At 39.6% G+C, this 16,702-nt stretch overlaps 1 protein-coding gene across 3 annotated transcripts in view; it reads left to right on the top strand.

Annotated features, from left to right (window-relative positions):
• Window positions 1-16,702, top strand: part of FBXL20 (F-box and leucine rich repeat protein 20) — a 116,581-nt gene that overhangs the window by 49,970 nt on the left and 49,909 nt on the right. The window lies entirely within an intron of this gene.

The following is a 16,702-nucleotide window of genomic DNA, read 5'->3' as shown; positions in this document are numbered from 1 at the left end:
AAGAGATGAGGGTAATATAGACAACATTGTCTGTAATTCTTTAGACTGTAACATTGCCTATCCTTGCTATATTTCTAGCTTTTGTCACCATTTCTGACTTCACTCTAGTACCAGTTGATGAACTATAAGGTCTGTAATTACAGACAGATAACATTGCAAGGGAAATTGGATGCAGACAAATTCCTAAATCAACCAGCTTTTGCTACCACAAACAACTTTCAAATCTAAGTGGTTTTTCCTCTTTCTAAGGCTGAGGGCAGGTGCCCAAGAGATCAAGATAGATTGATTCCCTAAGTGATTTTAAAGTTTCCGCTTGGATGTGGCATATATAATGTCCAGTTCCATTCCATTGCCTAAAGCTAGTCACATGTCCAAGCCTAATACTGATGGAGTGGGGGAGTAATATGGGGGAAAGAGTGTATGTGAACACAACTGGAGTTTATCTTATATACATGCAGCTCCATACGAACCTTCTTTTCTTAATTCTGCCTGTCCTCCTCACTCTTAAGCATTGAATTGCAGTGATCCCCAACCTTTTGGGCACTAGGGACCGGTTTCATGGAAGACAGTTTTTCCATAGGTGGTAGGTGTGGGGGAGCTCTGTGGCCTGGTCTCTACCAGGCCACGGACCAGTACCAGTCCGTAGCATGGGAGTTGGGTACCACAGGGTTGCACTATATAGTTATGTAACTATATCCTATCACTGCTAGCTCTGTCCTTCAGTGTAGTACACTACCATTCCTGGGGTTGGGAGTAGGGAAAGTGAGAAGTATTTGACTTCTCTAGGGTATGGAAATAGGTAGCAATGAGTTGAGGGGTTTGGAAAAAGAGGAGATTGAAGAAGGAAGGTATGTGCCCAAGTTCTCAAGTTGGAACACTGGAGATAATTTATCCATAGCAACGTTTTTATCAGTGAGAATTTGGTTCTAATTTCTGTGTTATGTTCTGACTCTTTTGTGCATTATAGCTTAAATTGGCTCCTTTTTAAGCTAAGCAGGGAACCTAACAACCACTTAGGATTTCTATGGGGAAATGAGCTTGAGTGCCAAACAAACAATTCTGAACTTAATGTTGGAAAGCAAGTCCCTTCCTCGATGAGAAACCAAGTGAAATTGATATCCTTGGAAGGAATGCAACTGATATGACACCAAAAAACATACTATTTATAAATGCATTTAAATATATAAAACAGTTGGTTTAAAGTTTGTTTAAAACATTAAAGCCAAATAGGAGAAAGACTTTCTTGTTATCTTTGGCATGATACTAGACAGATAACAATTGGTCAGTATAAATAATAAATTCAGTCTGGAGCATTTGAAATTTAAAATGATGCCACTGTACTCAGAGTCTTTGAGACTCTCAAAAAAAAACTAATCAAATGGTCTATTTTATTTTATTATTATGACAGAGTCTCACTCTATCTCCCCAGGTAGAGTGCTGTGGTATCAGCCTAGTTCACTGCAACCTCCAACTCTTGGGCTCAAGTGATCCTTCTGCCTCAGCCTCCCGAGTAGCTGGGACTACAGGTGTACATGCCACCACACCTAGCTAAATTTTTCTATTTTAGTAGAGATGGGGGTCTCACTCTTGTTCAATCTGGGCTCAAACTCCTGACCTTAGGCAATCCTCCAGCCTCGGCCCCCTCAGAATGAATGCTAGGTTGATTTGGTTAGATATTTAAGTTATATGTGATGTCATTGTATCCAGCATGTATTAATCTGTCATAAGAAGAATTATATTGTTAGGACCATACTATTTCTTTGTATTGCAAGCCTGCGGACAAGTTACAATGAATTAAGCAAGTGTTCTTGTTTCTTCTTATCTTTAACTTATTTATTGATTTTCCTTTTTGAAACAAAGTTTATTAATGTTTAGCAAACTGGAATCTGCTATTTGCATAATGTGACATTCAGTTAGGAGAATTGACAGTACTCGAATTCAGAGCAGAACCATATGTATTTATTTAGGAATACCACTTGAAAATTGAATGTCAGTGTTTATAAAACAAAGACTGTGTGTTTTCTAAGGGCTATTCTGAAGTTATTTCTCAGACATTCCATCTGAGGATAATACCGATAACTACAAAAGTGATGAGAAGTAATAAGACTTCTTAAGCCTACATATTCCCTTTTAGCTATAAAACTAAATGTGATTTCAGAATGAAGGTTGTTATTATTTATAAGATTATTATTTATAAGAATATGAAAAATTTTCATTCTTTTGTTCAACTCTTGGTTGTTGGGTCATAAGTGTGATGTAATATATAATATGTATGTGTAAGTGGACAGATAAACTTAAATAGGAAGAATGGAAAAGCTAGGATTTTTTTCTTTGTAGCATAGAATCATGCTGTGTTGTTGGGATCCTCCAGATACACTCCCAGGTTGGGTGATTTACTAGGAGAACTCAACATACAGTCATACTCACAAGTATGATTTATTATAGGAAAGGATTTATTATTAACAAAGGGAAAAGGTTCATGGGTGAAGTCTGGAGGAAACAAGGCACAAATTTCCAAGAATCTTCTCCCAGGGGAATCATACGATGGACTGAATTCCTACAGTAACATGTTATGACGACACATGTGAAATGTCTATCAGAGAAATTCATCAGGGCATAGGAGGAACCCTCCCCGAACCCCATAATCCCAGAACTGTGGGAGGCCAAAGTGGAAGGATGGCTTGAGGCCAGGGGCTTGAGACTAGCTTGGGCAACATAGCAAGATCTGATCTCTATTAAAAAATTTAAAAAATTAGCCGGGCATGGTGGCACACACCTTTAGTCCCAGCTACTCAGGAAGCTGAGGTGTGGAACGGTCCCTTGAGCCCAGGAATTTGAGGCTGCAGTGAGCTATGATCATCCCACTGCTCTTCAGCGTGGGCCAAAGAGCGAGACCCTGTAGCTAAAAAAAAAAAAAGGAAAGAAAAAATGGATAATAGTTAAGAACATGGATTTAGGAATCCAGCTACCTGGGTTTTGTCGTTTACTAGCTGTGAATCAAAAACACAATGCTTGGCACATAATAAATAGTATAAAAATGTTAGGTATGTATTATTACAATCTATTGGTTTTACCTTTTACTCACAGACCTAAAATGATGCGATTAGATTCCAAAACTATCAAAAGTGACCTTTCAACTTTAAGATGCAAGTTGGCAGATGTTCCTATTATCAAAGAAAAGAACAGCAACATCACTCTTACCCAGAATTTAGTTTTCTGGCCTTCTCAATTATCCAGAACAAAGCAAGGAAACAGAAAGTAAGCAGAAAGATCAAATGTGCGTGTTACTCAGAGAATGCTTACTGGCTATTTTTTAGGCCCTGTTTAACTCTTTTTTTCTTTAGATACAGTTCTTACACATTTGATTATGAGAAACAGTAAATTAAAATGGAATCAGAAGAGTAATGCTGTTAGAAAGTCCACTGAATTTTAAGAAATGGCCATCTGAATGCTGTGGTCTGAATGTTTGCGGTCCCCAAAATTCATATTAATGTGTTTGAATCCCAATCACTAATCCAAATGGTATTAAGAGGAGCAGCCTTTAGGAGGTAATTAGATAACACAGCTAGAACGTACCATCTTTGAAATAGAGCAAACTCTCACCAGACACTGTGTCTTCTGGTGCCTTGATTTTGGATTCCCAGCCTTCAGAACTGTGAGCAATAAATTTATACTGTTTATAAATTACCCAGTCTGAGGTACTTTGTTATAGCAGTCTGAATGTACTAAGACAATATGTAAAAACTAATAAATAGAAACATTCAAAACCTTTGTATCACAGGGCTGTTGAATAAAGAGACAAATAGATTTAGTCTCTCAGAAGAGTTTCACTGTGTAGGATGACAATTGATATTCTTTATGAAAGCCATGAGATGTCAAGAAATAATTAGATTATCTTAAACTTTAATATATGCACCAACATTTGTTGAGTGCCTTCACTGTACCAGGAATTGTTATACTGGATATAGAGATAAACAAGTCACTGTCCTCAAGAAGCTCATAGAGTGGTAGAGAAAACAGACAGGAAAGTAATCAATATAGAGTAAAATAGAGGTTTGCTTAGGGCATTATAGCAAGCTCACCAGTAGGGCTTTACATCTAGCCTAGAAAGTTCAGAAAATGTTTCCAAGGAAAGGAGAAGTAGAAGCTGTGACTTAAAAAGTGGTAATTAGGCCAGGCATGGTGGCTCAGGCCTGTAATCCTAGCATTCTGGGAGGCTGGGGTGGGCGGATCGCTCAAGGTCAGGAGTTTCAAACCAGCCTGAGCAAGAGTGAGACCCTGTCTCTACTAAAAATAGAAAGAAATTAATTGGACAACTAAAAATATATAGAAGAAAAAAGTAGCTGGGCATGGTGGCGCATGCCTGTAGTCCCAGCCATTCCGGAGGCTGAGGCAGGAGGATCACTTGAGCCCAGGAGTTTGAGGTTGCTGTGAGCTAGGCTGAGACCATGGCACTCTAGTCTGGGCAACAGAGTGAGACTCTGTCTCAAAAAAAACCCCAAAAAACAAAAGTAGTAATTAAATAGAGAAATTTGAGTAAGAGAGAAGGACATTGCAGACATGAGAGAGATTATTGTGTCCCCTTTGTGGACAGAGGCAAAAGGGCTTTGATTCAGGTATACAAGATCTGAGGCTCAGGCTTTTTTGAATAGCGTGAGATACTGTAATTTAGGATTTTTTTAAGGCTTGCAGGATAAGCTAACGATCATTTATATAATTGTTTCTATTGGAGAATTTGCACCTTTTGTACACTCACTTCATTTGTAAATTTGTTGTTGCCTGTTTGTAGAATTTTATTTTTTCCCTGATTTGCTGCTTTCTTTCTTTCTCTCTCTCTCTTTTTCCCTCTCTCTCTTCCCCTCCCCTCCCCTCCCCACCCCTCCCCTCCTCTTCTCCTCTCCTCTCCTCTTCTCTTTCTTCTTTCTTTCTCCAGGTATTACTTTTTTTCTTTGTAAACCCACCCTTACCCATCACCCTCTCCAGGGTCTCACTTTGCTCGGGCTGGAGTGCAGTTGTGTAATCATAGCTCACTGTAGCCTTGAACTCCTAGGCTCAAGTGGTCCTCGGCTCAAGTGGTCTTCCTGCTCAGCTTCCCAAGTAGCTGGGACTACATGTGAGCTTCACCATGCCTGGCTAATTTAAACATTTTTTTTGGTAGACATGGGGTCTCCCTGTGTTGTCCAGGCTGGTATTGAACTCCTGGCCTTAAGCAATCCTTCTGCCTAGGGCTCCCTGCCTGCTGGGATGACAGGCATGAGCCACTGCACCCATCCTGCTTATTTCTTCATAATTGCCGCTAGCTGTGTTAATATTGTCAAGCTTATTATTCCATTGCCTGGAAGGGGAAAAAAAAACACTCTGGGGGTACATTGGATGTTTTATTCTGTCAGGGAGAGACTTCACCCCTGTATAGCCACTAATTTTCTTAGCCAGTAGATCCTCTGCTGCCTTGTATAGCATGGTAGTGATAGAATATTAAGATACATGTTAGGCAGACTGCCTTTATGTATGTCATTTATATAGGCAGGCACCACCATGTCCAGCTGATTTTTTTTTTTTTCCCCTATTTTTTGTAGAGATGAGGTTTTGCTATGTTGCTTAGGCTGGTCGAGAATTCCTGGGCTCAGGTGATCCTCCCGCCTCAGCTTACCCAGAGTGCTGAGATTACAGGGCTGAGCCACCACAAGTGGCTTTAAATCATTTTTAATAATCACTTTGTTTTCTGAAGTTTGTGTTTCTGCATGGAAACTCTATTATGGTTTAAGACTTAGAAGTAGGAATTGGCTTGCAAAATACAGAATGACTCAATTAGATATATGTGGCTGATGCCAAGCCAGTGTTTGCATTTTTATTTCTCTTACTCCTTTGAGATTTTAGTGTATTTTTTACATCTTTTTTTCTTTTTTGTCTTTTGTCTTTTCTCATTTTTTGCCCTTTCAGATCTGGACCTGCATACATCTTTTATCTTCAAAACTAGTTCAAAGAATTCCCATACCTTTTACTTGGATTCCCCAAATATTAACTTTTTACCTCACTTGCATTGTCATTTTCTCTTTATATTTTTTCTGAACCATTTAAGGTAAGTTTCAAACATGATGTTTTTTATCTCTGAAAGGCTTCAGTGTGTATCTTCCAAAAGCAAAACATTTTCTTACATAAAAGCATAGTATGGTAATCAAAGTAAGGAAATGAGCGTTGAGACAATTATGTTATGTAATCCATAGACCTTAGTCTAGTTTTCACAGTTTTCTAATTAATGTCCCTTACAGAAGAGGGGGGGAAGATTTTTCTTCTTGGTTCGTGTTCTAAACAGTATCACTGATTGCATTTACTTGACAACTCTCTTTAGATGTCTTTAATCTGCAACAATTCTTCAGGCTGTCTTTGTTTTTACAATGTTGACAGGTTTGAGGATTACAGTCCAGTTATTTGTACAGTATTCCTCATGATTAATTTTAGGTTAAGCATTTTGGGTAGGAGTACCACAGAAATGATATAGCGTACTCAGTGTATGATATCATAGACATAAGGTATCTGTTTGGCATATTGCTGGTAATGTTAACTTTGATCTTTTGGTCAGAGTGGTACCTGCCAGATTTCTCCAGTGTCATGTTACTAAATTTTCCCTTTGTAATTAAAATGTGTTCTATGCTAAGATACTTTAAGACTTTGTAAATATTTTGTTTCTCATCAAACTTTGACTCAACTAGATTGATTTGATTTTTGCCTGACTTTTTTTTTTTTTTTTTTTTGAGACAGAGTCTCACATTGTTGCCCAGGCTACAATGAATGCCGTGGTATCAGCCTAGCTCACAGCAACCTCAAACTCCTGGGCTCAAGCAATCCTGCTGTGTCTCAGCCTCCAAGTAGCTAGGACTACAGGCATGCGCCACCATACCTGGCTAATATTTTCTATATATATTACTTGGCCAATTAATTTCTTTCTATTTTTATAGTAGAGATGGGGTCTCGCTCTTGCTCAGGCTGGTTTCGAACTCCTGACCTCGAGCAATCCTCCTGCCTCGGCCTCCCAGAGTGCTAGGATTATAGGCGTGAGCCAACTCGCCTGGCCTTGCCTGAAGCTATTACTGTTGCAGTTTCTAAATCATGATTTTCTAATTCTGCCATTATTTGCACATTTTATTAGTTGGAGTTCTGTAAAAATGAGCTTTCCCTTTGACCTTACTTATTTATTTCATTATGGACTCATGTATTCCTATTTTCCTCAGTGTGTTGTAATCTCATTTGAGTCAATATTATTTTGTTTTGGGTTTTTTGTTTTTGTTTTTATTTTTTTGTTTTTGAGACAGAGTCTTGCTCTTGCCCAGGCATAGTGTAGTGGCATCATCATAGCTCACTGCAACCTCACCCTCCTGGGCTTAAGTGATCCTCCTGTCTCAGCCTCCTGAGTAGCTGGGACTATAAGCCTGCACCACCATGCCTGGTTGATTTTTCTGGTTTTTTTCGTAGGGGTTGCGGGTTGGTCTCATTCTTGCTCAGGCTAGTCTAGAACTCCTGACCTCAAGTACTCCTCCTACCTAGGCTTCCCAAAGTGCTAGGATTACAGGCCAACTCACCAGAGTTATTGTTACTTTGAAGCTCAAATTGTTCTGGTTTTTAGCCAGTGGGAGCCTCTTCCAGCTATATCCTTTGTCTTTTAAATATGTCCCTATCATTCTTTGAGTAATGTACTTGTTTTTTGACACAACAAGGTGTTCCAGGCCCTTCTTGTACTTTCCCTTATTCAGTCCTGGAATCAGTCATTTCTCCAAGGAGCCCTGGGATATATTTTTTAGTGGAGAATGGCATTTAGAATCTGCCGTGTTTCCCCAAAAATAAGACAGGATCTTATATTTATTTTTCCTCAAGAAGACACCTTAGGGCTTATTTTCAGGGGATGTGTTATTTTCCCCTCAAAGCCTCAGTTTACAGCACGCGCAGGATGGCCAGGACCTGATAGGGGGAGCCGACCTTATTGGTGGGGCTGCCCGCACCTTTCCAATCACCTCTGGGATAGTAGCTGTCACGATGGGGCAGATGAGAAGGGCTGCTTGTCTTCTTTACTGCTCTGCGATGAAATGCATGGGTTGTGTAGATACACTGCGTAGCCACACCCATCAGTAGGTCTTATTTTCGGTATAGGGCTTATATTGCACAAAAGCTTAGAAACCCTGCTAGGGCTTATTTTATGAGTAGGTCTTATTTTCAGGGAAACACGGTAACATCTCTATGCTAGATATCCTCATTGCTACCGGACTGTCATTGCTTCTAGACCGTCTCATCAGAAAGTCAGGAAATACGTGTTTGTGTGTGGGGGTAGGGGGGTATGTGCATACACACAGCTCTGTGCTATTATATGTATTCATATATCTATATAGATGGTTAAATTAAAAACTATGATAATTCTCTTACATAAGCAAACATACCCAGTTCGTATTGACACCTCAAATCCCAATCTAATACCATAGAGTTCATTCTAGCCCCACTCCTTTCCATATTTATATTAAATAACTCCCTCCGAGGAAGAAGCATGACTTCACAATATATTTAAACCTAGAAAGCAGATAAAATAGTAACCCATACCAATGTGGAAAAATATATAGTTCACTCGTTTTTTGTTTTTGTCTTTAGCTCTGTGATACACAGAAAATACTGAGTTCAAAGTTAACTTTGTCTGGTCTGATGATAGTGGGTTATCAGAACTTATTAACATTAATGTCACTGAAGTTGGTATTCAACCCCCCACTGCTAAATTTGACTGGCTTAAAAAAAAAAAAGTTAACTTTGGTTAGTTCTTTGTTTCACATTATTCAGTTACAATCTATTTCATTTCATTATTTCTGTTCATGTTAACTTAGAGATTTTTCTTTCCATCCTTATTCCATGTATTTATTTGTTTGGTTTTGGAAGGTAGTTAAGTTAGCTATACTCAGACTGCAAACTTTGTCTCCCTTTTTTGTGGAGAATCAAATATGAGTTCAGTTCTTTTACCCTTAACTGCTTGGAGTCTGTCCCATGCATGCAGTGTTCAGAGGTCAGTCAGAGGTTTAAACATAATTTTCTCCCTCACTCTGGATGTCTTCTCACTTTCCAGTGTTTGTGGTTGCTCCAAATTCTGTTCTCTGGTTCTCCTTCACAGATTTCTAACCAATTTCTAAGTGCTGTGCAGGCCCCTGAGTATAACCTTCCCTCAGGATAAAAGTTATAAAAAGAATCTGGAAATTGTTGTTCCTCTTTCCCCTTTAGTGTCTACCTGCTTTTGTTTACTTTCCAGTATCTTCAGGTAGTTATTCTGTATGTTTTATTCAGAATTTATAGTTGTGCCTGGAGGGTATTCCAATGGAAGCTTACTCAACCATGACCAGAAGTAAAACCAATTTTTTTTTCCTGTATAAAACAAATGTCTTTTCAAAAATCAGATCTGAGGCCGGGCGCAGTGGCTCACGCCTGTAATCCTAGCACTCTGAGAGGCTGAGGCAGGCGGATTGCTCGAGGTCAGGAATTCGAAACCAGCCTGAGCAAGAGCGAGACCCGTCTCTACTATAAATAGAAAGAAATTAATTGGCCAATTAATATATAGAAAAAAATCAGCCGGGCATGGTGGCGCATGCCTGTAGTCCCAGCTACTCGGGAGGCTGAGGCAGCAGGATCGCTTGAGCCCAGGAGATTGAGGTTGCTGTGAGCTAGGCTGATGCCACGGCACTCACTCTAGCCTGGGCAACAAAGTGAGACTGTCTCAAAAAAAAAAAAAAAAAAAATCAGATCTGTACAAAAAGGTATACTTAAGAGATTGGAGATGTGTCCCTCCACCCCAACTCTTCTACCCCACTCTCATCCTGCATTTTGAATCACTTAACAAGAATTTTATATGAAGAATGATTCTTGACCTTGACTTCTTTTGAGTACTAAATCTCAGTAGGGCAGATGCCATCATTGACATTCATTTTATTATCCATGGATTTGGATTAGCTAAGATTCATCTTCATCTAGAGATTAGAATTTGTAAGTAGATCAAACCTTGCTGCTATTCACTGTTGTCATCTTTCTAGCCTGGTATATTTTACTCCTTGTTTAGGGGATTTAAAACCTGAGAAAGATCTACTTGTTATCCAGTTTTCTTTTTTAAAAAAACTGAATTACCAAACTCTACATTCACATATTTTATAAATATTTTTGACAGTAGTTAGGGGGCTACCTCTTTAAAATAAGAATCACCTAGACAGGCCGGGCGCGGTGGCTCACGCCTGTAATCCTAGCACTCTGGGAGGCTGAGGCGGGTGGATTGCTCGAGGTCAGGAGTTTGAAACCAGCCTGAGCAAGGGCGAGACCCTGTCTCTACTGAAAACAGAAAGAAAGTAATTGGCCAACTAATATATATACAAAAAATTAGCCGGGCATGGTGGTGCATGCCTGTAGTCCCAGCTACTTGGGAGGCTGAGGCAGCAGGATTGCTTGAGCCTAGGAGTTTGAGGTTGCTGTGAGCTAGGCTGATGCCATGCCACTCACTCTAGCCTGGACAACAAAGCGAGACTCTGTCTCAAAAAAAAAAAAAAAAAAAGAAAGAAATGTATCATAGACCTAAATCTAAGGTCTAACTCCTTGCTTGAGCCCAGGAGTTTGAGGTTGCTGTGAGCTAGGCTAATGCCATGGCACTCACTCTAGCCTGGGCAACAAAGTAACAAAGTGAGACTCTGTCTCAAAAAACAAACAAAAAAAAAAACAAAAAAGAATCACCTAGACAGAGTGTTTTAAAAGGATAGATTCTTGGGTTCCATACTTAAGAGATTCTGACTGTCTAGGCCTGAGCTAAGATTCAAAAATCTACATTTTTAACAAGCATTCCTGGTATACCACAGTACAGGTGATCCATGAACCATATTTTAGTGTAAACAATGAAGCATAAGAGAACTAAACCTTGAGAAATACCTTCATTTGAAAATAGGAATACAATAAAGAAGTAGAGGATACAACGTGGTGTCTGAGAATCCAGGAGAGGAGATTCTTAATAAGTAGGGAATAATCAGTGTATCCCATATTTCAGAGAAATGAGGCTTATTGAAGACTGAGAAATGCTTTTTATTTTATTTTATTTATTTTTTTTGAGACAGTCTTGCTTTGTTGCCCAGGCTAGAGTGAGTGCTGTGGTGTCAGCCTAGCTCACAGCAACCTCAAACTCCTGGGCTCAAGCAATGCTCCTGCCTCAGCCTCCCAAGTAGCTGGGACTACAGGCATGTGCCACCATGCCCGGCTAATTTTTTTTTCTATATATATAGTAGTTGGCCAATTAATTTCTTTTTATTTATAGTAGAGACGGGGGTCTCGCTCTTGCTCAGGCTGGTTTCGAACTCCTGACCTCAAGCAATCCGCCCGCCTCAGCCTCCCAGAGTGCTAGGATTACAGGTGTGAGCCACCGCGCCCGGCTTGAGAAATGCTTTTTAATAGCACACACACATCAGTAATATTCTTCAAGATACAATTTCAGTTGAGTGGTGAAGACAGGAAATAGTTTGTAAAGTGAGAAGAAAGAGGCAATCAGAAAAAACCCACTTTTCCTTAAATATCACCACCCATGTTTATCCCATTCTTTCATTACCTTAAATGGCACTTACTTTCAGGTCACACATCTTATTGGTTAGTAAGCTGCCTTGTGTCTGTATTTTCCTTCCACAATACTTGACACTTTTGAAGATTAAAGACCAGTTATTTTGTAGTATATGTCAGTTTGATTTTGTCTTATGTCTCCTCATGATTAGATTATGCATCTTAGAAGGAGTGTCACTTAAGTGGTGCGGTGTACTTTTCTTTGCATCCTGTTAGCACATATTTTCAAGTTGTCCTGTTACTGTGTTCACTTTGATTACTTGATTGCTTAAGACAGTGTCTGCCAAGCTCCTTCACTATAAAGTTACTTTTTCTTTGTAAGTAATAAGTATTTTATAGGAAGGTATTTTGAAACTATGTAAATGTCTCATTCTTCATTAAGTTTCAATTTATTTATATTTATTTATATTCAGTTTATTTATATAAGTTTCAATTTATTTATATAATCTGAATTTATGATTTTCTTTTGTATTCAGTAAATTATAGTCCATTAATCTCATTGGTTTTTTGATATTCAAATTATCCCAGATTTGGACAGTAGGCTGGTTCCTGTGACTTTTTGACATGTCCTCATCCTCATCATTCTTTGAGCACTTGCTTGCTTTCTCTGTCAGAAGATGCTCCAGGTTCATCTTATATTTTCTCTGCCCCATTTCTCTAAGGAGCCTTGATGGCTTTTAGTGGAAAGAGGTATTTAGAAGACAGTGTCTGGGAGCTGAAGTACCACTTGCCATTGAGTCATTGCTGCTCCAGGCCCTCAGTAGACAGAGCTAGGGTATATATATGCACACACACATACATAATATACACACATACACTTTTATATTTATTTCTGTTATCTATGTAGAGAGTTTTTTCGCTAATATTCCCAATTCTAATCCAACACTGCCTTGTTTAGTCTAGTTTTCTCCCTTTCCAGTTTTGTAACTCCCTTCTGTGGAGGAAACCTGGCTAATGTTATGGTTAATGTCTTTTGTTATTTACTCAGTCCCCCTTATTATAACCAATTTCACAGTACTGCTGCTCCCTCTCTCACAAGGGTCCCTTGTTCACCCCACTGGGTTCAGACACCTCATACCAGGCCTCTTGCATAGAAAAATCCTCCACCTCTTGCATAGAAAAATCCTGCTTGGGTTCCAAAACCCATACTAGGTTTCTCCTCTATAGGGATGTCCTCTTCACACCACTCAGGCTGCCCACACTCACCTTCTTGTGTGTCAATATCTCACGCTAGGCCACCCTCCTCGAGGATGCTCTCCTCACTCTGCTTGGACTCTGACATGTTGCTCAAGCTTCTGCCCCCACTCAGTGACCTGGAATTGATGCCTACCTTTCTCTACCCCTCCTAATGCATACTCTTTCAGGAGGGGAAGGGAAGAGGAAGAATAATGTATATGTTTTCCAGACATTTACTATATATGCAAATTATTTACATCTTTGCCAATTCATCCTTTTTCCTTTCTGAAGTACTATGTGAAAGCCTTAATAAAAGCCTACCGCTTTCAATAAATACATGAAAAGATGCCCAACATCATTAGCCATCAGGGAAATGCCAATCAGTACCACAATGAGATACCACTCCCTACTCGCTAGGATGGTTATAATCGAAAAGTATTGTCAAGGATGTTTCAAATTTAAAACCTTCATAAACTGCTTATTGGAGTGTAAAAACTGGTACAGCCACTGTGCGAAAAATAGCTTGGCAGGTTCTCAAAAGCCAGATACAGAAATAACAGGCAGGGTGCAGTGGGAGGTCAAAGTGGGAGGATTGTTTGAAGCCAAGAGTTCAAGATCAGCCTGTGCAACTAGCGAGCCACCCCCTTATCCACTTCTCTGGAAAATATAAATTAGCCAGACCTAGTGGTTCATGCTTATAGTCCCAGTTACTCAAGAACCTGAGGCAAGGCCAGGCGCGGTGGCTCACGCCTGTAATCCTAGCACTCTGGGAGGCCGAGGCGGGCGGATTGCCTGAGGTCAGGAGTTCGAAACCAGCCTGAGCAAGGGCGAGACCCGGTCTCTACTATAAATAGAAAGAAATTAATTGGCCAACTAATATATAGAGAGAAATATATAGAGAGAAAAAATTAGCCAGGCATGGTGGCGCATGCCTGTAGTCCCAGCTATTCGGGAGGCTGAGGCAGGAGGATTGCTTGAGCCCAGGAGTTTGAGGTGCCTTGAGCTAGGCTGATGCCACGGCACTCACTCTAGCCTGGGCAACAAAGCGAGACTCTGTCTCAGAAAAAAAGAAAAAAGAGTCCCTAAGGCAGAAGGATCACTTGAGCCCAGGAGTTCGAGGTTATAGTGAGTTGTGATTGCACCCCTGCCCTCCAGTCTGGGTGACGGAGACTATGTCTTAAAAAAAGAGAGAGAGAAAAAGAAAAGAAATACAATATAACCCGGTATTTCTACTCTTATACCCAAGAGATTTGAAAATATATTCACAAAAAAACTTGGAATGTTTATAGCAGCATTATTTATAATGGCCAAAAAGTAGAAATTAACCCAATTATCTATCAACTGAAGAATAGATAAATTAAAAAATGTAGTATAAATGTACAGTTGAATATTATTCATACATAAAAAGGAATGAAGCATTTACATGTGTTACAACATGGATAAGTACCTAAAATCATATAATTGAAAGAAGCTGGACACAGAGAGCTTCATCACTATATTATTGCATTTATGTGAAATATCCAGAATAGGCAAGTCCATGAAGATGGTGGTTGCCCCAAGGGCTTGGGTGAAGAGGGGAGGGTATGGAGAGTTACTCCTAACAGATACAGGGATTCTGTTGAGGGTGATGAAAATGTTCTGGAATTCGATAATGGTGATGGTTATACAACATTGGGAATATACGGGAAAAAAAAATCATTCAATTGTGCACTTTATAGGTAAATTTTAAGTGTTGGGATTGTCAGTATATTTGCTAATTGATTTGACGTGTTATTATAATGCGAGTATTGGGAAGGTGTCAAGAATAATGCCCAGGTTTTTTTGTTTCTACTGAGTAGATTCTGGGAACATTTACTAAGCTAAAGAAAATAGAAGGAGGCCGGGCGCTGTGGCTCACGCCTGTAATCCTAGCTCTTGGGAGGCCGAGGCGGGCGGATTGCTCAAGGTCAGGAGTTCAAAACCAGCCTGAGCAAGAGCGAGACCCCGTCTCTACTATAAATAGAAAGAAATTAATTGGCCAACTGATATATATATATAAAAAAAAAATTAGCTGGGCATGGTGGCGCATGCCTGTAGTCCCAGCTACCCGGGAGGCTGAGGCAGAAGGATCACTCGAGCCCAGGAGTTTGAGGTTGCTGTGAGCTAGGCTGACGCCATGGCACTCACTCTAGCCTGGATAACAAAGTGAGACTCTGTCTCAAAAAAAAAAAAGAAAATAGAAGGAGCATGTTTAATGGGAGGAAAATAATTTAAATGAATTCAGTTTTGGTAGTCGTGGATAACCTAGTAGAAATGTCAAAAGGTAGGTGTACAGTAGTCCCCCTGCTTAATGTAGTTTCACTTTCTGGGCTTTGAGCTGTGGTCAACCTCAGTCAGAAAATACTAAATGGAAAATTTCAGAAATAAACCAGTCAGAGTTTTAAATTGTACATCTTTCTGAGTCCTGTGATGAAATCTCATGCTGTTTCACTGCAGGACACAAATCATCCCTTTGTCTAGTGTTTCCACACTATATATGCTACTCACCTGTTATGCCATTAGTCAATTAGTAATCATCTTGGTTATCATATAGAAAAGACATAGTATATATAGGGTTCAGTACTATCCATGGGTTCTGGCATCCTCTGTGGGTCTTGGAATGTACCCCATGGATAACAGGGTACTACCGTCCTATATATGCTGATCTAAAGCTTTGCAGAGTGATTTAAAGTGATGAACATATATAGTTAACTAAAGCCATGAAAGAACAAGAGACTTGGGTTTAGCTCTTTTGGATTTACCAATACCCAAAGGAAATAAGGAAGCCAGGAGGCAACACAACAAAAGCCTCTCTGACACTAAAATGGAGTTTGGAAAATGAAAGGTAATCCAGGATTTAAAACAGCTCTAGCAGTCATTATACCATTATTTTTGACACCCTGAGTTTGTCATTCCCTGTTGTGCTTCATCGTAACTATAAATTGACGGTTTTCAGTCTCTGTTTCTCTGTGGCATTCTCCTTTTCCCACTAACAGCTCTGAAACTTTATGTCTCAAATCACCCTCCACCCAGAGAAAGCATGTCAGTGGTCTAGTTCATTTCATTCATATATTTAGTAAACAGTTATTCTGTGCCCTTCCTGTGTTTAGGTACTTTGCTAGTCGGGAGTACAGTGAACAGGGGTGATCTGGCCCATGCCTTTATAAAACCCTAGTCTATACCTTTGACGGTGGAGAAGAAAGACCAACATCAAGTGAATGCACAGTTATAAATGGTGATTTGCTATGATGGAAACCAGCAGGTCTTTGAGATACAGAATAGCTCAATGGAGAGTAGAATCTTATCTTTTGGGCAAGTCAAAGAAAGACCTCTTACAGAAAACATTTTTACCAAGACCTGAAGAATGAGAAGGAGCCATCCATGAGAAGAACAGTGTGACAGACATGTAGGAACAGTAGGTACAAATGTCCTGAGACAAAATAGCTTTGGGGCCAAAACCATAGAGATTGGCAGCTTTAAGATCAGTTGTCCATCCAGGTTCAGTCAGTATGACAGGATGCCCACCTGGTGTTACTTGGTGATTGATGTGGTAGGATCTCTAGAAGAGAGCTCTGCATGACTAATATCGAAGTTTGGCCATATATCTAGATACTTGTACTCTTATATATTCTGTCTTGGCTTTTCTATATTAAAGTTGTTGAAGGCTTGTAAGTTAGCAGTATTTCATATTTTATACATGTCTTAATCTTTGTAAAATCAGTGTTAGCTATAACTCTGATACCTGTTTGATTTTTATTTACTAATTTGTTTCCAAGGCTTTTGAGGTGACTTACATCAGGAGCAATTATAATAAACACAAATAAATAATCAGGACCAGGAAAAATGTAAAGAAAAGTAGTAGGTCAAAGCCAGAAAAGGCAACAGATGCACCCTTATATGAGTCTAC

The sequence above is a fragment of the Microcebus murinus genome, chromosome 18, assembly GCF_040939455.1.
Source record: "Microcebus murinus isolate Inina chromosome 18, M.murinus_Inina_mat1.0, whole genome shotgun sequence".
NCBI classification, from domain to species: domain Eukaryota; kingdom Metazoa; phylum Chordata; class Mammalia; order Primates; family Cheirogaleidae; genus Microcebus; species Microcebus murinus.
Note: the sequence above shows the minus strand (reverse complement) of the source record. Positions and strands in the feature narration are given on the sequence as shown.